The sequence below is a fragment of the Bufo bufo genome, chromosome 7 (genome assembly GCF_905171765.1).
Source record: "Bufo bufo chromosome 7, aBufBuf1.1, whole genome shotgun sequence".
NCBI lineage: Eukaryota > Metazoa > Chordata > Amphibia > Anura > Bufonidae > Bufo > Bufo bufo.
The window spans coordinates 71,167,978-71,190,316 of record NC_053395.1 but is presented as its reverse complement, the minus strand read 5'-3'; the positions used below and the strand labels follow the sequence as shown (position 1 = coordinate 71,190,316).

Genomic DNA, 22,339 nt, shown 5'->3' with positions numbered 1-22,339 from the left:
TGTGCGGGTCCCAGGTTTAATACTGACAGCCGGGACCTGCGCCGCCGATCAGATGTCCATGGGTGTCGGACCCCTAACGATCAGTATTAAAATCTCGGGAAACAATTTCAATGTTCAGGATCTACATGCGGATCTCCTGCACACCGGGGCAGAAATCCATAGGGAAGTCATTACAATGTGGACATTCCTTAGTCAGACACACGTCAGGGCTTCCTATCACTGTCCACCCCAGAACTATACATAGCCGCTTCCCATGTACGGGTCTGTACGCGGCGCTCCCTCTCCAGCGCGACACGATGACGTCATCGCAGCGCGCCCGGTCCGCACAGTGTGTGCCGGGGCTGTGTTCCCGGAGGCCGGAGCTTCGGGTGAGTGCAGCCAGCATTAACCTCTTCCTTGCTGCCGCTGTGTGTTCACGGCAGGCAGGAGCTTCTGCCGCTCCATTCGTGTCATGTGCGGTGATAAGGAGTGTGACAGAGGCGGGTCAGTGCCGCCTGTGCTAGTAACGTGCTGCTGGTCTGTACATAGCGGACGTCAATATGGCCTGTGGCAGACATCATAGCATGTGGTAAACACCCGGGTGACACGTTTGCGTTTGGCGTTATGCACGTGACGCATCCAGGGGCGGACTGGAAAAAACTAAAAGTGGCCCTGTGCTGTAGGCGGGGCCACTACAAGTAGGCGGGGCCTTCAATACTATATTACTGCACAGTGCACACTATACCAGCACAGCAAAATACCATGGTGCAGTATATTATACCGCCCCAGCACAGCAAAATACCCCAGTGCAGCACAATACACCGCCCCAGCACAGCAAAATACCATGGTGCAGTATATTATACCGCCTAGCACAGCAAAATACCACAGTGCAGCACAATACACCCGCCCCAGCAGAGCAAAATACCCCAGCGCAGCAAATACCACAGTACAGGACAATATACCACCCAGCAGAGCAAAATACCATGGTGCAGTATATTATACCGCTTAGCACAGCAAAATATCACATTGTAGCACAATACACCGCCCCAGCACAGCAAAATACCATGGTGCAGTATATTATACCGCCCCAGCACAGCAAATACCACAGTGCAGCACAATACACCGCCCCAGCACAGCAAAATACCATGGTGCAGTATATTATACCGCCCCAGCACAGCAAAATATCACATTGCAGCACAATACACCGCCCCAGCACAGCAAAATACCATGGTGCAGTATATATATACCGCCTAGCACAGCAAAATATCACATTGCAGCACATATATACCGCCCCAGCACAGCAAAATACCACAGTGCAGCACAATACACCGCCCCAGCACAGCAAATACCACAGTACAGGACAATATACCGCCTAGCAAAGCAAAATACCATGGTGCAATACAATATACTGCCCAGCACAGCAAAATACCATGGTGCAGTATATTATACCGCTTAGGGCTCTTTCACACTTGCGTTCTTTTCTTCCGGCATAGAGTTCCGTCGTTGGGGCTCTATGCCGGAAGAATCCTGATCAGGATTATCCTAATGCATTCTGAATGGAGAGAAATCCGTTCAGGATGCATCAGGATGTCTTCAGTTCCGGAACGGAACGTTTTTTGGCCGGAGAAAATACCGCAGCATGCTGCGCTTTTTGCTCCGGCCAAAAATCCGGAACACTTGCCGCAAGGCCGGATCCGGAATTAATGCCCATTGAAAGGCATTGATCCGGATCCGGCCTTAAGCTAAACGTCGTTTTCGGCGCATTGCCGGAGCCGACATTTAGCTTTTTCAGAGTGGTTACCATGGCATGCCGGGACGCTAAAGTCCTGGCAGCCATGGGTAAAGTGTAGTGGGGAGCGGGGGAGCAGTGTACTTACCGTCCGTGCGGCTCCCCGGGCGCTCCAGAGTGACGTCAGGGCGCCCCAAGCGCATGGATCATGTGATCACATGGATCACGTCATCCATGCGCATGGGGCGCTCTGACGTCATTCTGGAGCGCCCGGGGGAGCCGCACGGACTGTAAGTATACCGCCTCCCCGCTCCCCACTACTACTATGGCAACCAGGACTTTAATAGCGTCCTGGGTGCCATAGTAACACTGAACGCATTTGGAAGACGGTTCCGTCTTCAAATGCTTTCAGTACACTTGCGTTTTTCCGGATCCGGCGTGTAATTCCGGCAAGTGGAGTACACGCCGGATCCGGACAACGCACGTGTGAAAGAGGGCCTTAGCACAGCAAAATATCACATTGCAGCACAATATACCGCCCCAGCAGAGCAAAATACCACAGTGCAGCACAATACACCGCCCCAGCACAGCAAAAATACCATGGTGCAGTATAATTATACCGCCCCAACAGAGCAAAATACCACAGTGCAGGACAATACCATGGTGCCGTAATTATACCGCCCCAACAGAGCAAAATAACACATTGCAGCACAATACCATGGTGCAGTATATTATACAGCCCCAACAGAGCAAAATACCACAGTGCAGGACAATACACCTTCCCCAGCAAAATTACCACTGTGCAGTATATTATACCGCCCCAGCACAGCCAAAAATACCCCAGTGCAGCACAATACACCGCCCCAGCAGAGCAAAATACCCCAGTGCAGCACAATACACCGCCCCCAGCACAGCAAAACTACCATGGTGCAGTATATTATATACCGCCTAGCACAGCAAAATACCACAGTGCAGCACAATACACCGCCCCAGCAGAGCAAAATACCCCAGTGCAGCACAATACACCGCCCCAGCACAGCAAAATACCACAGTACAGGACAATATACCACCCCAGCAGAGCAAAATACCATGGTGCAGTATATTATACCGCTTAGCACAGCAAAATATCACATTGTAGCACCAATACACCGCCCCAGCACAGCAAAATACCATGGTGCAGTATATTATACCGCCCCAGCACAGCAAAATACCACAGTGCAGCACAATACACCGCCCAGCAGAGCAAAATACCACAGTGCAGCACAATACACCGCCCAGCAGAGCAAAATACCACAGTGCAGCACAATACAACCGCCCAGCAGAGCAAAATACCCCAGTGCAGCACAATACACCGCCCCAGCACAGCAAAATACTATGGTGCAATACAATATACTGCCCAGCAGAGCAAAATATCACATTGCAGCACAATACACCGCCCCAGCACAGCAAAATACCATGGTGCAGTATATTATACCGCCCCAGCACAGCAAAATATCACATTGCAGCACAATACACCGCCCCAGCACAGCAAAATACCATGGTGCAGTATATTATACCGCCTAGCACAGCAAAATATCACATTGCAGCACAATATACCGCCCCAGCACAGCAAAATACCACAGTGCAGCACAATACACCGCCCCAGCACAGCAAAATACCACAGTACAGGACAATATACCACCCCCAGCAAAGCAAAATACCATGGTGCAATACAATATACTGCCAGCACAGCAAATACCATGGTGCAGTATATTATACGCTTAGCACAGCAAAAATATCACATTGCAGCCACATATACTGCCCCAGCAGAGCAAAATACACAGTGCAGCACAATACACCGCCCCCAGCACAGCAACAATACCATGGTGCTGTCTATTATACCGCCCCGCACAGCAAAATACCACATTGCAGCACAATACACCTGCCCCCCGCACAGCAAAATACCACAGTGCAGCACAATACACCGCCCCCAGCACAGCAAAATACCACAGTACAGGACAATATACACCCCAGCAGAGCAAAAATACCACAGTGCAGTCTATTATACCGCTTAGCACAGCAAAATATCACATTGTAGCACAATATACCGCCCCAGCACAGCAAAATACCACAGTGCAGCACAATATACCACCCAGCAGAGCAAAATACCACAGTACAGGACAATATACCGCCTAGCACAGCAAAATACACAGTACAGCACAATATACCGCCTAGCACAGCAAACTATCACATTGCAAGCACAATATACTGCCCCAGCAGAGCAAAATACCCCCAGTGCGGCACAATACACCGCCCCAGCACAGCAAAATACCACAGTGCAGCACAATACACCGCCCCAGCACAGCAAAATCACATGGAGCAGTATATTATCCCGCCTCGCACAGAAAATATCACATTGCAGCACAATATACCGCCCCAGCACAGAAAAATACCACAGTGCAGCACAATATACCACCCAGCAGAGCAAATACCACAGTACAGCACAATATACCGCCTCTAGCACAGCAAAATATCACATTGCAGCACAATATACTGCCCCAGTAGGCCAAAATACCACAGTGCAGCACAATATACCGCCTAGCACAGCAAACATATCACATTGAGCACAATATACCGCCCCAGTAGCGCAAAATACCACAGATGCAGCACAATACACCGCCCCAGCACAGCAAAATACCACAGTAGAGGACAATATACCGCCCCAGCAGAGCAAAATGCCATGGTGCCATACAATATACTGCCCAGCACAGCAAAAACCCATAGGTGCAGTATATTATACCGCTCTAGCACAGCAAAATATCACATTGCAGCACCAATATACCGCTTAGCACAGCAAAATATCACATTGCAGCACAATATACCGCCCCCCCAGCAGAGCAAAATACCACAGCTACAGCTACAATATACCGCCCCCTAGCACAGCAAAATATCACATTGCAGCACAAATACCTTCTAGCACAGCAAAATACAGCAGTGCAGCACAATACACCGCCCCCAGCAGAGCAAAATACCATGGTGCAGTACATCTATACCACCCCAGCACAGCAAAATACCACATTGAGCACAATATACCGCCCAAGAACAGCAAAATACCACAGTGCAGGACAATATACAGTCAGGTCCATAAATATTGGGACATAAACTCAATTCTAACATTTCTGGCTCTATACACCACCACAATGGATTTGAAATGAAACGAACAAGATGTGCTTCAACTGCAGACTGTCAGCTTTAACAGCTCTAACGACCCAGGACGAAGAATGCTCGTCCTAAATCGCCGGCACTTAGCGCTAGAGGACGAGCATTCTGTACTGCGGTCCTTCCTCCCCCCGCTTGCGGTGATGCAGCGATCATCGGCAGAGATCCCTACTGCATCCACCAGATCGGTGATGATGTTGGTGGATTAACCCCTCATATGCCGCGGTCAGTGCTGAGGTTTGCGCTCCCTCATCTCATCCATCGGTCCCCGCGCTGCTGTGGCGGGGACTCGATGGTTGCCATGGCAGCCCCAAGCCAAGCATGTACCGGAGGCTTAAGAGGCCCAGCCCCCAGGCCTGGGTCTCCTAGGCAACTGTTAGGCCCTCTTTCAGACGGGCGTTGCGGGAAAATGTGTGATTTTTCCACGCGAGTGCAAAACATTGTAATGCGTTTTGCACTCGCGTGAGAAAAATCGCGCGTGTTTGGTACCCAAACCCAAACTTCTTCACGAAGTTCGGGGCTTGGGATCGTTGTTCTGTAGATTGTATTATTTTCCCTTATAACATGGTTACAACAGGACCTGTTGCTGCACAGAGATCAGATGACGACAGCAGGAGATGCCGGCTCCCGCGATCAAGTGACTAAGGTGAGTTAAATTTATTTTTTTTTTTTTATTTTTTTTTAAACCCCTCCAGTTGCTATTGTACTATGCATTCTGTATTCAGAATGCTATTATTTTCCCTTATAACCCATGTTATAAGGGAAAATAATAATGATCGGGTCTCCATCCCCGATCGTCTCCCTAGCAACAATGCATGAAAATCGCACCAACATCCACACTTGCTTGCGGATGCTTGCGATTTTCACGCAACCCCCCATTCATTTCCTATGGGGCCTGCGTTACGTGAAAACGCACAAAGAGGAGCATGCTGCGATTTTTCACGCAACGCACAGTGATGCGTGAAAGTCACGCTCATGTGAACAGCCCCATAGAAATGAATGGGTCGGTATTCAGTTGTGGGTGCAATGCGTCACCTCACGCATCGCATCCGCGCGGAATACTCTCCCGTGTGAAAGGGGCCTTAGCGTCTTACATGTAAGACACTAACATTTCAATATAGCACAATACAGATGTATTGTGCTGCATTGAAACAGGGATCAGACCCTGTAATGTTGAAGACCCAGCGTGGTGACCATATAATAAAGTGAAAGAAAAAAGTTACTAAATGAACGTTTTACAAAAAAAATTAAAAGTTTCAAGTAAAAAAAAAAAAGCGTCCTTTCCAAAAATAAAGTTAAAAAATTGTAAAAAATAGGAAAAGACATATAAGCATATTAGGTATTGTCGTATCGACCATATCACCTGACCTAAACCCTCAGATGAACACCGTAAAAAAATAAGAAAACAAAAAGTACAACCAGCAAGAGATCAAAAAGGCGTACGCCCCACCAAAATAGTACAACTAACCGCTCACCTCATCCCTCAAAAAAATGGGCCCTACCTGAGACAATCGCCCAAAACATAAAAAAACTATGGCTCAGAATATGGAGACAATAAATTCACACTAAATAAATTTGAATAAGTAGACGTTCCAAAATACTAATAATATCACAGCCTGATGAACGTTAAAATTAAAGAAACAAAACCTTTATTAAAAGTCTGTTTAAAAGGGGCAAAAAAGCCTATATGTCACTGTCTGTGACCATCAGGCAACCAATCTCCAAGCTGCACAGGGAGGGGTAACAAATAACTCCTCTGTGCAGTTAAGAGACTGGGCTAGAACCTCAACTTGCTAGCTGGTAGTTGCTATGAAAAAGCAAGTCAGAGTAAAGGGCACTGAAACCGATGTGAATGGACACACATGTGTGTATTGCAGTGACCCTAATGATTGTATGCAGATATGGTTATGCCACCTAGTGGTTGGGTCGCGAATAGCTGGATACTAGAGATCTCCCTGGTATACCAAATTGAAATCTCAATGGACTAATAAATATCCTTATACTGTAAGAGTCCAGGCTAGTCTATATGTGCAGCTGCGACCAGTTCCCGTGGGGCTGTAGGGGGGACCCGATGGCATGGAAGGCAGCGCGATGCCTTCATGAGACCCCAAAAGTTGAAGTCGCAAAGAGGGACAAAAAAGAAACGTACCAACAAAAAGTAAAAAAAATAAGTTTTCCCCCAAAAAATTAAAAGTTTACAAATAAAATAAACAAAAACTTCATTTTCCCCAAATAAAGTAAAAAAAAAATAGTAGACATATTAGGTAATCGCCGCGTCCGTATCGACCAGCTCCTACAAACATATCACATGACTTAACCCTCAGTTAACACCGTAAAAAAATAAAAACTGTGCTAAATAAACATTTTTTTGTCACCTTACATCACAAAAAGTACAACAGTAAGCGATCAAAAAGGCGTATGCCCACCAAAATAGTACCAATCTAACAGTCACCTCATCCCGCAAAAAATGAGTTCCTACCTAAGACAATCGCCAAAAAAATAAAAAATAAATATTGCTCAGAATATGGAGACACTAAAACATAATTTTTTTTGTTTTAAAAAAGCTGTTATTGTGTAAAACTTACATAAATAAAAAAAAAGTATACATATTAGGTATCGCCGGATCCGTATCGACCGGCTCTATAAAAATATCACAAGACCTGACCCCTTAGGTGAACACCGTAAAAAATAAAAACTGTGCTAACAAAACCATTTTTTGTCACTTTACATCACAAAAAGTGTAATAGCAAGCGATCAAAAAGTCACATGCACCCCAAAATAGTGCCAATCAAACCGTCATCTCATCCCGCAAAAATCATACCCTACCCAAGATAATCGCCCAAAAACTGAAAAAACTATGGCTCTTAGGGTCCATTCACACGTCCGTTTTTTCTTTCCTGATCTGTTCCGTTTTTTGCTGAAACAGATCTGGACCAGATCTGGACCCATTCGTTTTCAATGGGTCCTGGAAAAAAATCAGACATTGAGCTGTCCGTTTTTTTCCAGGACCCATGAAAATGAATGGGTCAGATCTGGTCCAGATCTGTTCAGCAAAAAACGGAAACAGATCAGGAAAGAAAAAACGGACGTGTGAATGGACCCTTAGACTATGAAAACATTAAAACATGCTTTTTTTTGTTTAAAAAATGAAATCATTGTGTAAAACCTTACATAAATAAAAAAATTGTATATACATCTTAGGTATCGATATTAGGTATCGCCGGTCCGTGACAACCCTTTTCTATAAAAATCCATATGATCTAACCCTGTCAGATGAATGTTGTAACTAACACAAAAAAAAACAGCTATTTCTTGTTACCTTGCCTCACAAAAAGTGTATTTATGAGCAACCAAAAATCATATGTACCCTAAACTAGTACCAACAAAACTTCCCACCCTATCCCGTAGTTTCTAAAATGGGGTAACATTTTTGGAGTTTCTACTCTAGGGGTGCATCAGGGGGGCTTCAATAGGACATGGTGTCAAAAAAAACAGTCCAGCAAATCTGCCTTCCAAAAACTGTATGGCATTCCATTTCCTTCTGCGCCCTGCCGTGTGCCCGTACAGCAGTTTATGACCACATCTGGGGTGTTTCTGTAAACTCCAGACTCAGGGCCATAAATATAGAGTTTGTTTGGCTGTTAACCCTTGCTTTGTAACTGGAAAAAAAATATTAAACTGGAAAATCTGCCAAAAAAGTGAATTTTGAAATTGTATCTCTATTTTCCATAAATCTTGTGGAACACCTAAAGGGTTAACGACATTTGTAAAATCAATTTGCATACCATGAGGGGTTTAGATTCTTAGATGGGGTCACTTTTTATGGAGTTTCTACTCTAGGGGTGCATCAGGGGGGCTTCAAATGGGACATGGTGTCAAAAAAACCAGTCCAGCAAAATCTACCTTCCAAAAACCGTATGGCATTCCTTTCCTTCTGCACCCTGCCGTGTGCCCGTACAGCAGTTTACGACCACTTCTACTTCTATTTTTTTGCGGTGTGGACAGAGTCTTGTGGATCGTGGACCCTTTCAAGTGAATGGGTCTTCATCCACAAACGACAGGCACGCGACCGGTGCCTAAGCATTGCGGACTGCTATTTGTGGTCAGGAGCATAGGGCACACACATTTGTGTGTATGAGCCTAAAGCCATGCCTCTAACCCGCACATCCCCTGTCCTTGCATGCCTAGTCGCCTTTGTGCCCCCACACTGTAATGGAGCGCTTTGCCACAATGGGCAGAGCAGACCGCTCTGGATATTGGCACAGCAGGTGTGATGATGTCACAGTATCCCATCTGCCTGTGCCAAGCCGCTGATGTCACTGGATGAATGGTGGAGCAGGCTGCTGACAGCTCCCTTCTTCGCCATTGCATCTCAAGGATGCAGATAGGCTGTGTTCACATGGCTGATTTTGCCACTGTCAAAGTCTGCTGCCTATTCGGTGGCAGAAGCTGATCTTCAGTGCCACAGGCCTGCTCACGCCATTGAAAGGAGCTAAACTGCAAGCAGACGCCCACGGCGTGAAGCACGAAACCCTGCGCCAAGAATAGATGTCCATGGAGCGGTCTGGAGAAACCATGTGTAAATAATCTGTGGCCAACATGAACGGCGCCCTGGGCTGCCGTTGAAAACAGCAAGGATGGCGAGAGGTTTCCGAGGCCGAATATACTCTGAAATGTATGGCAAAAATCCATTGTGTGAACATAGCCGAACAAGTGGCAGGGACACAGCTAGAAGTCTAGTACTGTCCTCGCTGAATCAGGGACAGCCGGGAGGCATGCATGAGTCTGAATGCTTCTGACTTTCCTACAAAGGTACTGTTACTTCTGTATGGCTGAGACAAGAAGAATTGCGCCCAGCCAAGGTGCCCACTTAAGGCCTCATTCAGATGCCCATAATGTAGGTTTATAATAATTACAAATCCCAGGCCCCTGTAATACTGTTACATTGAGTCATTAGGGGGGTTGCCCTTCTACATCTGCAGTTATGTCTCAGGCAGATATGTAATGTAATGATTACAGGTGGGGTGTCATTAGACATTGGGTCTTGCCACAGGAGGCCATAAAAATGCCTCCCCTGCTGTCCCTTTTAAAAAGTCTGTCAGAGGTACTTTTGGGTAGTGTAACTCTTGTGAGAGATCGCTGACTGTGTGAAATGCCCTCTACCACCTCCTTGAAGATATTTTGCGCGGTTGACAGACTTTGAGGGGATGGGTTAATAAACTGAGAGAAGCAGAATGGTCGTTTTGACAAAATTGCCCACTGTCTAGGCCGTTACCTGAGTGCACACAAAAGGCTAACAGGCTCTGGACAGCCAAGACAACCACCAGAGAGGCCCGTCATGGCACTTACACATAAATAATAATAAGCCACTGACCAGCCTAAGCAGCTCCCACAGTTTCGTTGTCCACCATCCAGACACAGGAGGCACTTCATTACACGTCCCTGTCTCTACTCGGACCATTTCAAGGTTGCTTAGCAGAAGGAAACTGGGTGTCACAACACCATTTAGTTTCCTGCCAGAGACAGCCCAGCCTCCATTGCTTTTATTTGCAGTGGTGTCATCATTGAGAAACCTGGACTGCTATGGACTGGAACTGTATCATCTTTAGAGATGAATCCAGGCTCTGTTTGGGATCTGGGATGGTCTGGTCCTAGTATGGAGACGTGGTGGTGAGCATTTCAGTCCCTGCCTTTGCTGCTGGAGTAACATACTGGCACAACTGCTGGTATGGTGATATGGGGAGCCATCACATATGACAGTCAGTCACCCCTAGTAGTGATATGAGGGACACTAACAGCTGGACGTCATGAGGCCACATGTATAGCCTCTCATGGCAAGGGTTTCCAGGAATATCTCCACCAGATTGTAACCCACTTCCTTATCCTGCCTGGTCACCCGTTTTATCACCACTGGAGCATTTATTGGACCAGCTGGGATGCCAGCCTTTGCAATCTACCCAGTGTGCAGGACGTCTAGGCCTAGCACAACATCTGTGGGCAAATGTGCCGTGCAGAACCTGGATGCCTCCATGCCCACCGTATCTCATCTTGTATCCAGGCTAGAGGCAGCCCAACAGGGTCCTAGAGCCTCCTTTCTATTGTATCTTTTTCACTCTAATATTGTAATCACATGCATCATTACATTCACACGTAGAAAGTTTCATTCAATTCCACCAACTCCCCTTGGTGCCTTATTTTTTTTTTGCCAATGAGTATATATTTATGGTGAATGTCATGCAGGTTCCATGACCAAGGAACCAAGTTTTGATCTCCCATGGTTCTGCTATGTGAAAAGCCCTGGACCTGGGTCCACTCTTTTTTATGTGCAGTTCTCCCGGCAGTCTTCCAGAACACTCCCCCAACCCATCTCCTCAGACCAGGAGTGATCGCTCTAGCTGTCACTAAGGCTACATTCACACAACCATATTTTGTTTCCGTGTCCGTTCCGTTTTTTTTTGTGGATTGGATGAGACCCATTCATTTCAACGGGTCCGCAAAAATGCGGACAGTACTCTGTGAGCTCATTCGCATCCGTATGTCCGTTCTGTAGCCCTGCAAAAAAAATAGAACATGTCCTATTCTTGTCCGTTTTGCGGACAAGGATAGGCATTGTTACAATGGATCCGCAAGAAAAAAAAACAACGGATGCCATACGGACATCATCCGTTTGTTTTTTGGGGACCGCCAAAACCACATACGTATGAATGTAGCCTAACGAGGGGAGCTGCTGGGAAGCATCCAGTGCAGGGAGCCTGCACTTAAACTGAACATCCCCAGGGCACCTGCAATCATAACCCCTGGAGAATTGAAACTTGATTCCTAATTCACGGAAGCTACATGAACCATCACTATATGTGTGCCTAAAGTGATTTCCCGTTACCTATATAGCACTGTCAGCTGCTGACAGACTCACTTGAAATGTTGCCTCAAGGGTCCATTCACACGTCTGCAAAATGGGTCCGCATCCCTATTTGCGGAACAACGGTACGGACCCTATTCATTTTCAGTGGGGCCGGAATGTGCTGTCCGGATCCGCACTTCCATTCTGCAAAAAAAGAACATGTCCCAATTATTGTCCGCAATTGCCGGACAAGAAAAGGCCTTTTCAATGAGAGCGCTGGCGATGTGCGGAACACACATTGCCGGTGTCCGTGTTCTTGCGGATCCGCAAAACCATACGGACGTGTGAATGGACCCCTAAGGCTTTGTCCACATTTCCGTATTTCACTGACACGTGCAGCACATGTACCCATTGACTTTGAACTGTGTCTGTTCACACGTCAGGGAGACATGCACCTACTTTGCCCATTGAAGTCTATGGGTCAGTGAAATCATGGACACAACACGGATGGCATCCATGGTGTATCGGTTTTCACCTGAAGACTGATAGAAGATGTTTGGATTATGGATGACACCACAGAGGGTAAAACCGGACACACGGACCAAAACATGGATCCTTCACGGCCATCTTCACTGATAAAACAAAACGATATAAAAAGGGGTTAGGGTCCGCGCTGCAATAAAGGAATGCTTAGGGGTAAACACAAGAATCACTGGTTCTTATTATGCTGCTTCTTAACACTCGTATAGGCTACCTCAATCCTAGCGATGCAACAAGTAGCGGCATCCTGTGGGAAGATGACATGGATCGCGGTGAGAACACGTGGAGGGAATGGCGCGGGATGCGGGACCTTGTTGCATCCATGGGATTGATGTAGCCTATACGAGTGTTCATTTTTCTTACAGGATACTTAGTATCCAGGAATTCACGTGTAGCCCATGGGGGCAATTATGTGAATATTGATCCGTTCAGGAGTATCGCTTCGCACGGAACTGCTATTTTTGAACATGGTCAGGTGAACATATAAATGAAGAGATAGTTTTGATCGTTGTTCTATTTTATTTTATTTATGAGTGTTTTACATATATGCAAATGAGTATTTAAATGATTGCATCAATACTGAAACAGGCCCATAATAACGAGGAAATGGTATAAGGGCATTTTTAGCAATGAGATAAAGAGTGAGAAGAAGACTATCATAAGTTCTATGTGATGTTCAAGATTACGATTTTGTAAGTATAATAAGAAGAGTGAACTATTTTACATGCGGGTCTGTGCTATGCTGATACTCTCTTTGAAGGCGTGAGAAGCATACCCACTACTGCTCGGTGGTTCAGAGACCTAAGGCCCCTTTCACACGGGCGAGTTTCTCCGCGCGGGTGCCAATGGTGAGTTGAACGCATTGCACCCGCACTGAATCCAGACCCATTCATTTCTATGAGGCTGTGCACATGAGCAGTGATTTTCACGCATCACTTGTGCGTTGCGTAAAAATCACAGCATGCTCTATTTTGTGCGTTTTTCACGCAACGCAGGCCCCGTAGAAGTGAATGGGGCCGCGTGAAAATCGCAAGCATCCGCAAGCAAGTGCAGATGCGGTGCGATTTTTCACGCATGGTTGCTAGGTGAAGATCGGGCTGGGGACCCGATCTGTATTATTTTCCCTTATAACATGGTATAAGGGAAAATAATAGCATTCTGAATACAGAATGCAAAGTAAAATAGTGATGGAGGGGTTAAAAAATAAATAAAAATTAACTCACCGAGTCCACTTGATCGCGTAGTTGCGGATCTCTGTCTTCTTCTGTAATGTTGAGCTGCCGGCTAAGGACCTGTGGTGACGTCACATCACATGATCCAATCACATGGTTCATCACCATGGTGAGGGACCATGTGATTGGATCATGTGATGTGCACAGTGACGTCATCAAAGGTCCTATTCATGTGCACAGCAAAGAAGAAGACAGAAGAGAAGCTGGGCTGCGCGATCAAGTGGATTAAGGTGAGTTAATATTATTTTTTTTTTTAACCCCTCCAGCGCTATTGTACTATGCATTCTGTATTAAGAATGCTATTATTTTCCCTTATAACCATGTTATAAGGGAAAATAATACAATCTACAGAACACCTAACCCAAACCCAAACTTCTGTGAAGAAGTTCGGGTTTGGGTACCAAACATGCCGATTTTTCTCACGCGCGTGCAAAACGCTTTACAATGTTTTGCACTCGCGCGGAAAAATCGCGCATTTTCCCGCAACGCACCGCATCTTATCCGGGCAAAAAACATGACGCCCGTGTGAAAGAGGCCTAAGAAGCTGCGAAGGAGGAAGGATAAGGAGGAGATTGGAAGAAGCAGCATAAAAAGAGCCAGTGATTTTTATGTTACCCCTAAGCTTTCCTTTATTGCAGCGCGGACCCTAACCCCTTTTTATACGTTTTGGACTGAAAGAAGTGGGGACCTACTTGTACAAAGGGACTGCAGCTAATATCAGCACGCAATCTCATACACAAAGCCTTTGTATAACTGATGAAACAAGGACTTTTTTCACAGACTTGAAGATGACACGGAAATGTGGACGAGGCCTAAGTTATTGGCTCCTTTTCTGTTCTGTAGACTAATAATAGGATTTTCTTCAGTCATGTTTCCAAATGTTTTATCAGAAAACATCTAGATGCAGTTATAGTATATACCGTAACTGTCCTCACATACAGCAGATCAGCTTCCCCCTGCATTGACAATAGCGAGCGCCTACTGCTCGCTCTTATGTATCTCCCAGGGATACAGTAGAAGAACTCGCTGACAGCGCTGATCAGTGAGAAATCGCAAGAAAAATAATTAACCTATTGTCAGCCATGTGAGGGCAGAAGCCCAGCAGCTCCCAGCCAGGACTGCACTGTACTGGATTAGGAAGACGGATGTGACTTGGCAGCGCTCATTTAGAGAGTGCTGCTAAGGGGGAGTTCACGTCACCCTCATTTTTCTGTTTCTTTCTGTCAGAAAAAAAAAAAAAAAAAAACTGGATCCTTTGAGTTCTCCTGACTATTGGCTTTCTATTTCTTTCCCATCTGTACAGTGACCGTTCTCCTTCTGTAGTCACACACCACCAGGACACCCTGTCCGCAGCTCCAGGCTCTGCAGGTGGAGTGGGATTTCACGTACAGAACTTGGCAACCATTTGGTTAAGAAAGCAGAGGCTCGTTCCAAAGACCTGAAAATGGTGACTTTCCCATAGAAATTATTTTCTAAAATATTTCTAAAAATATTTTTATAGTTGAATATTTTTTCACCAGTGCTGCATGTGCTAAAAAACCTCACCCCCAAAAATATCCTTTTAAATGTATGAAAAATGTTACATATCTTCGTAAATACAATGTGCTTTGAGTTGATGATTTTGTACTCCCGTATATTTTTAGTGTGTGTATATATATACACTGCTCAAAAAAATAAAGGGAACACTTAAACAACACAATGTAACTCCAAGTCAATCACACTTCTGTGAAATCAAACTGTCCACTTAGGAAGCAACACTGAGTGACAATCAATTTCACATGCTGTTGTGCAAATGGGATAGACAACAGGTGGAAATTATAGGCAATTAGCAAGACACCCCCAATAAAGGAGTGGTTCTGCAGGTGGTCACCACAGACCACTTCTCAGTTCCTATGCTTCCTGGCTGATGTTTTGGTCACTTTTGAATGCTGGCGGTGCTTTCACTCTAGTGGTAGCATGAGACTGAGTCTACAACCCACACAAGTGGCTCAGGTAGTGCAGCTTATCCAGGATGGCACATCAATGCGAGCTGTGGCAAGAAGGTTTGCTATGTCTGTCAGCGTAGTGTCCAGAGCATGGAGGCGCTACCAGGAGACAGGCCAGTACATCAGGAGACGTGGAGGAGGCCGTAGGAGGGCAACAACCCAGCAGCAGGACCGCTACCTCCGCCTTTGTGCAAGGAGGAACAGGAGGAGCACTGCCAGAGCCCTGCAAAATGACCTCCAGCAAGCCACAAATGTGCATGTGTCTGCTCAAACGGTCAGAAACAGACTCCATGAGGGTGATATGAGGGCACGACGTCCACAGGTGGGGGTTGTGCTTACAGCCCAACACCGTGCAGGACGTTTGGCATTTGCCAGAGAACACCAAGATTGGCAAATTCGCCACTGGCGCCCTGTGCTCTTCACAGATGAAAGCAGGTTCACACTGAGCACATGTGACAGACGTGACAGAGTCTTGAGACACCATGGAGAACGTTCTGCTGCCTTCAACATCCTCCAGCATGACCGGTTTGGCATTGGGTCAGTAATGGTGTGGGGTGGCATTTCTTTGGAGGGCCACACAGCCCTCCATGTGCTCGCCAGAGGTAGCCTGACTTCCATTGGGTACCGAGATGAGATCCTCAGACCCCTTGTGAGACCATATGCTGGTGCGGTTGGCCCTGGGTTCCTCCTAATGCAAGACAATGCTAGACCTCATGTGGCTGGAGTGTGTCAGCAGTTCCTGCAAGACAAAGGCATTGATGCTATGGACTGGCCCGCCTGTTCCCCAGACCTGAATCCAATTGAGCACATCTGGGACATCATGTCTCGCTCTATCCACCACAGACTGTCCAGGAGTTGGCAGATGCTTTAGTCCAGGTCTGGGAGGAGATCCCTCAGGAGACCGTCCGCCACCTCACCAGGAGCATGCACAGGCGTTGTAGGGAGGTCATACAGGCACGTGGAGGCCACACACACTACTGAGCCTCATTTTGACTTGTTTTAAGGACATTACATCAAAGTTGGATCAGCCTGTAGTGTGTTTTTTCCACTTTAATTTTGAGTGTGACTCCAAATCCAGACCTCCATGGGTTGAAAAATTTGATTTCCATTTCTTTATTTTTGTGTGATTTTGTTGTCAGCACATTCAACTATGTAAAGAACAAAGTATTTCAGAAGAATATTAAATTAATTCAGATCTAGGATGTGTTATTTTCGTGTTCCCTTTATTTTTTTGAGCAGTGTATATTCTATTAAAGTTTAATTTCTTGCTCGTAGAGTAGTGCATTGTGGGAGCTCTGCCAGCTCACGTGTCTGACACAGAGGTAACTCATTTCTAGAGCTTGCAGCAGAATTTTAGGAAAAAAAGGCTGTGCTTATAAATGAAGAAAGTGACATAAAACACACAGTAAAGTTCAAGTCAGTGAACATTATTATAGGGGTTGTACAAGTGCTCGACTATCTCTGACAGTCCAATAGAGTTGAATGGAGCAGCAGACACACGTGCATGACCATTCAAACAGGGGAACATGGATACCAGTTCTAGTGGTTGGCGGGGTCGGACCCCTGCAGATCAACGCTTATCCTGTGGATAGAGTTAGGTTGTTGTCATGGAACAACCCTTTAAGAGTGGAATTGCTCTTTAACCCTTTCAGGACCATGCCATATTTTACCTTAAAAGGGTTATCCAATTGCTCAACCCCACCCCACATGTGCCGAACCTCTCGCCAGTAATATACTTACCCCGACCCTGCACCGCCGCTGCTGCTGCTCCCTGCACAAAGATAAAAACATCCGGAGTCGGGGGGGAGCAGCCAATGGCAGGCGGGGACGTGGACGAGTCTCCCTAGCGTCACCCACAAAATACCAAATATGCCTACTTTCTTTTTTTTGTTTCCTTTTTACATAATAAAGCATTTTTGAGAAAAAATTATGTTTTTATGTCTCCATTTTCTGAAAGCCATATTTATTTATTTTTTCTGCCAATTGTTTTGTGTCAGGGCAGTTTTTTTTTTTGCAGGAATAGTTGACATTTTTATTGGTACCATTTTTGGGTACATATGATTTTTTGATTATTCAGTATTACACTTTTTAGGGTAAGGGAGGGAGCCCATACCCTTTGAAAACCCCCTGCATGCCGCAGTCAGCTTTGACTACAGCATACAAGTGGTTAATACGCCGGCATCGATGAAAACACCGGTTAGGGGATATCAAAAATATTCCCACGATAACGATATTGAGAAATGTATCGCGATTACGATATTGCAATAAATATCCATTTAGAAGAAAAAACACTCAGAACATGTACTCATGTTTCCTTGTTGCCCCATACATTATAATGTCTCCTTGATGCACCCATACAGTATACAGTATTATCTCCCCACCAAGAACAGGTTTACTGTTTCCCCCAATCTGATGGAGCAGCGGCCGGTCGGGCATGCTCCATTCATTCTCTATGGGAGTGCTGGAGATAGCAGTGATCAGCTATCTTCGGTGCTCCCATAGAAAATGGGACATGCTAGCGAAAAATCCTGATAACTGGGTTGTTCAAAGTGTGCCCATCATAAGTGCACATTGGCATCATAAACATGCCTTTCAGTCAAATAAAGCTTTGGGGGTCATTTACTAAAGACCAGTGCTTCACATATTGGTCTTAGTCACTACACACTACAGCCATATTACCTCAGCCCGGCCTGTGGCTCTCTACGTTGCAGCCACCAGAGCATAGCGACTGTCATCCAGTGCCAGGTCTCCTTGCTCCGGGGGTTTACAGCCAGTAGATGCCATTTCTTGGTGAGCTAATGGACCAGAGATGACGTTATGCCCATGTGACTAGGGTTGTCACGATACAAACATTTTCATTCGATTTCAATACCGCAAAAAAGTATTGCAATACTCGATACCATTCAATACCACGAGAAAGAAAAACACCAAAAAAAAAAAAGCCGTGTGCATTTTATGGAATGTCTGGCCCATAATTAAACCGAGCCGTCCTATCCTATTTTTTGTGGGGATAAGGTGACTAAAAAATGGCGAATGGCGTGTTTACAGTTTTTTTTTCCTGTTACGGCGTTCACCGCATAGGAGATATTTTTTATATTTTAATAGCTCTGACTTTTTTGGACGTGGCGATACCTAATGTTTTTTTATTGTTTATATTTTTTTATATGTAAAATCGGGACAGGGGTTGATTAAAACTTTTAATATCTTGGTGATTTTTTTAAAACATTTTATTTAATAAGTATTAGCCCCCTTAGGGCGCTAGAACTCTTTTCCTATTCACCCTAATAGAGCTCTATTAGGGTGAATAGGATTTGACACCGTCCCTACTGCCCTGTGCTTTGTGCACGCAGCAGCAGGGAGCTTACCATAGCAAGCATGAGAGGCACCTGAGAGGTTAATTGACGGGGTGCGGCTGGATCCCGGCCATTGAGGCTGGATGCCGGCTGTGTGATACAGCTGGCACCCGCCGCACACATTTGTATTTATATTCCTTGGTGGCGCAGTGGTCACAGATCCCCACCCTCCTCAGTATATATCCACTGGTGACCGCGGAAGCTTCACAGCCCCCTCCCATTAATCTTTTCATTTGTGGCAGTGGCGGCCGTGTGACAGTGGGGAGGGAGGGACTCCATGCTGTGTAATGTGCGCTGGATGTTTTAGAAGCAGTCCTCACTGTCAAGTGCGACTGACCCTATGACGAGCCGTTTCTTAATACTATACCCTATGCCGGTTTACGTAGCAGGGTCCCGGCTGTGAGGGGCGCAGCTTCTGCACCCGCCTGATCAGCAAGCCACAGCAGTATGGTGCTAGTCCTTAAGTCACGGCTCCCTGCGCCATACATATACGTTAATATATAAATGGCTGCATACAGTGGGCCACATTTGCTAATGTGACGGCACCCAGACCTTGTAAACTGTTCTATAATTTGGCGCATCCAGTTGTTGAGAAAATCTCAGGTTTTAGGCCTCTTTCACACGGGCGTTGCGGGAAAATGTGCGGGTGCGTTACGGGAACACCCGCGATTTTTCCGCACGAGTGCAAAACATTGTAATGCGTTTTGCACTCGCATGAGAAAAATCGCGCATGTTTGGTACCCAAACCCGAACTTCTTCACAGAAGTTCGGGCTTGGGATCGGTGTTCTGTAGATTGTATTATTTTCCCTTATAACATGGTTTTAAGGGAAAATAATAGCATTCTGAATACAGAATGCATAGTAAAACATCGCTGGAGGGGTTACAATTTTTTTTAAAAAAGATTTAACTCACCTTAATCCACTTGCTGTGCTTGCCGGCATCTCGTCTGTCTCCCTTCTTTGCTGAACAGGACCTGTGGTGAGCATTCATTCCAGGACCTGTGGTGACGTCACTCCGGTCATCACATGACCCATCACCATGGTAAAAGATCATGTGATGGATCATGTGATGACCGGAGTGACGTCACCACAGGTCCTGGAATGAATGCTCACCACAGGTCCTGTTCAGCAAAGAAGGAGACAGACGAGATGCCGGCAGCACCAGCAAGTGGATTAAGGTGAGTTAAATTATTTTATTTTATTTTTTAACCCCTCCAGCGCTATTTTACTATGCATTCTGTATTCAGAATGCTATTATTTTCCCTTATAACCATGTTATAAGGGAAAATAATAATGATCGGGTCTCCATCCCGATCGTCTCCTAGCAACCGTGCGTGAAAATCGCACCGCATCCGCACTTGCTTGCGGATGCTTGCGATTTTCACGCAGCCCCATTCACTTCTATGGGGCCTGCGTTGCGTGAAAAATGCATAATACAACATGCTGCGATTTTCACGCAACGCACAAGTGATGCGTGAAAATCACCGCTCATGTGAACAGCCCCATAGAAATGAATGGGTCAGGATTCAGTGCGGGTGCAATGCGTTCAACTCACGCATGGCATCCGCGCAGAATACTCGCCCGTGTGAAAGGGGCCTTAGCTAATCAAGGGGGTGTGGTTTAGCAGGAAAGGGGTGTGATTTCTTAGAAAAGGGGATGTGGCCTAATATATGATATTTTGCAACAAAATTGCGCCACAATTGTGATGTAAAAGTCTGTCTGTAAGCTTGCCAGAGGTTGGTATAAAGTTAGACAAAGGGTCTAGTGGTGTAATTTGCGCCAGAAAATACTAACATTGAAAATCTAAAGTCGTGATTTGTTTCACCTCATGTATCACAAGGCACACACCACTTTTCAAATGTGACTTTTATAAATATAAACTTGATTATCCGCCTATTTCTCTCGATTTGCAACATATTAACGCCAATAGCACTAAAATGCGACTTTTTAAAACTGAAATGTGCCATTTCAGCCCACCCTGCCACACTTCACTTGCGACTTTTGAAACATATTTGTGACATTTCCAGTAGTAAATTGAGACTTTTGTCTCGGGACGTTTTTGTTTTTGTTGAATGTAAATTTCCTGACAAAACCCTGTTGTTTAGCTCATTTATATTCGATAAAAATAAATGCGTCCCGTTTTAGTACTTAGTCTTACCTATAAAGTGTTCCCACGACAAGTTGGTTTTCTTTTCATAAATGCGACTTTTCACAAAAAATATCACCACATAAGCTGCCTTAATTGTCCGCAACAATTTGAGTCATTTCTGCCTATAAGCGTACTTTCACACTAGCGTTTTTCTTTTCCGGCATAGAGTTCCGTCCTAGGGGCTCAGGACCGGAAAAGAACTGATCAGTTATATCCCCATACATTGTGAATGGAGAGAAATCCGTTCAGGATGCATCAGGATGTCTTCAGTTCAGTCTTTTTGACTTTTCAAGACGGAGGTAATACCGCAGCATGCTGCGGTTTTATCTCCGTCCGGTGACGGAACTGCCTGCCGGAATCCTCTGCCGCAAGTGTGAAAGTACCCTAAGAGGATGATAAATGAGGTGTAATATCTACGCCAATCTGATAGCCCCGCCCACATTGACAGTTATAACTCATTTCTGTCGTGATGCATTCTTTATGGTGAAAATTGTGGAGAAAACAGTTGATATATTTGGTGCAAATTAAAACGCAATTTTTTTGGGCGAAATTTAACGCCATAATTCTGGTGAAACATGCTTAATAAATGTCCCCCAAAGTGTCTATTCCTGCACCACATTTATCATCCAGCCTTAGACTCTGTTATAAATCTGGTAGAGGTCTAGAAAGCCGTTCTGAGCTCACACCATATTTATCTGCAGCCTCCGGCACGCCAGCTGTTGTGAAACTACAACTCCCAGAATGCTCCTTTCACTTCCATGGAAACTATCAGAACAGCCGTGTAAGTGTTCAAGCTGGGAGTTGTAGTTTCACAACAGCTGACGTGCTGAAGGTTGCTGACCTACAGGTTTAGTAAATCTGCCCCAGTGTGTTTTACAAATCCAGACTGGATGCAATGCATTCTGGAGTTCATTAAAGCAAGCGAGGTGGGTGGTTCAGCTTTCAGGAGAAAAACGTAGAAACCTTATTGCTCAAAAATGTTTAGCCCGATTGCTGCCAGATCCAAAATACCATGCAGGGAATTTATCTTGAGGGTAATATTTGAAGTCGGTGTTCTTTCTGCATTGTGTGCCATGGACCAAATGTATCAAATGGCCCACATTGCTTGTTACATTTGGCTCGTCCTTAATTACCCCTAGAAATGCTGCTCCCGTTTCCTGCACCGCCCCCTGCTGGAGTGACTTTTGGGCTTTTTTGCAACTTTAAAAAAAAGTTATGAATCTGCAGTGAAACTCATTAACATAACTGACCACACCCACTTTACCACCTACTTTTCAAAAATGGAGTGAGTGGTGGAAAAAGTTAGAAACATTTTAAGCAGGTGACCTCGGGA

The 22,339-nt window shown here is 45.5% G+C and overlaps 1 protein-coding gene across 2 annotated transcripts in view; it reads left to right on the top strand.

The window, feature by feature from the left end:
- Positions 1-298: 298 nt before the first annotated feature.
- Positions 299-22,339, top strand: part of METTL22 (methyltransferase like 22) — a 307,308-nt gene continuing 285,267 nt past the window's right edge. For both annotated transcript variants that reach the window (XM_040440780.1, XM_040440779.1), the window contains exon 1: positions 299-368. The gene's annotated coding sequence lies outside the window, so the exon portion shown is untranslated. The remainder of the gene's footprint in view (positions 369-22,339) is intronic.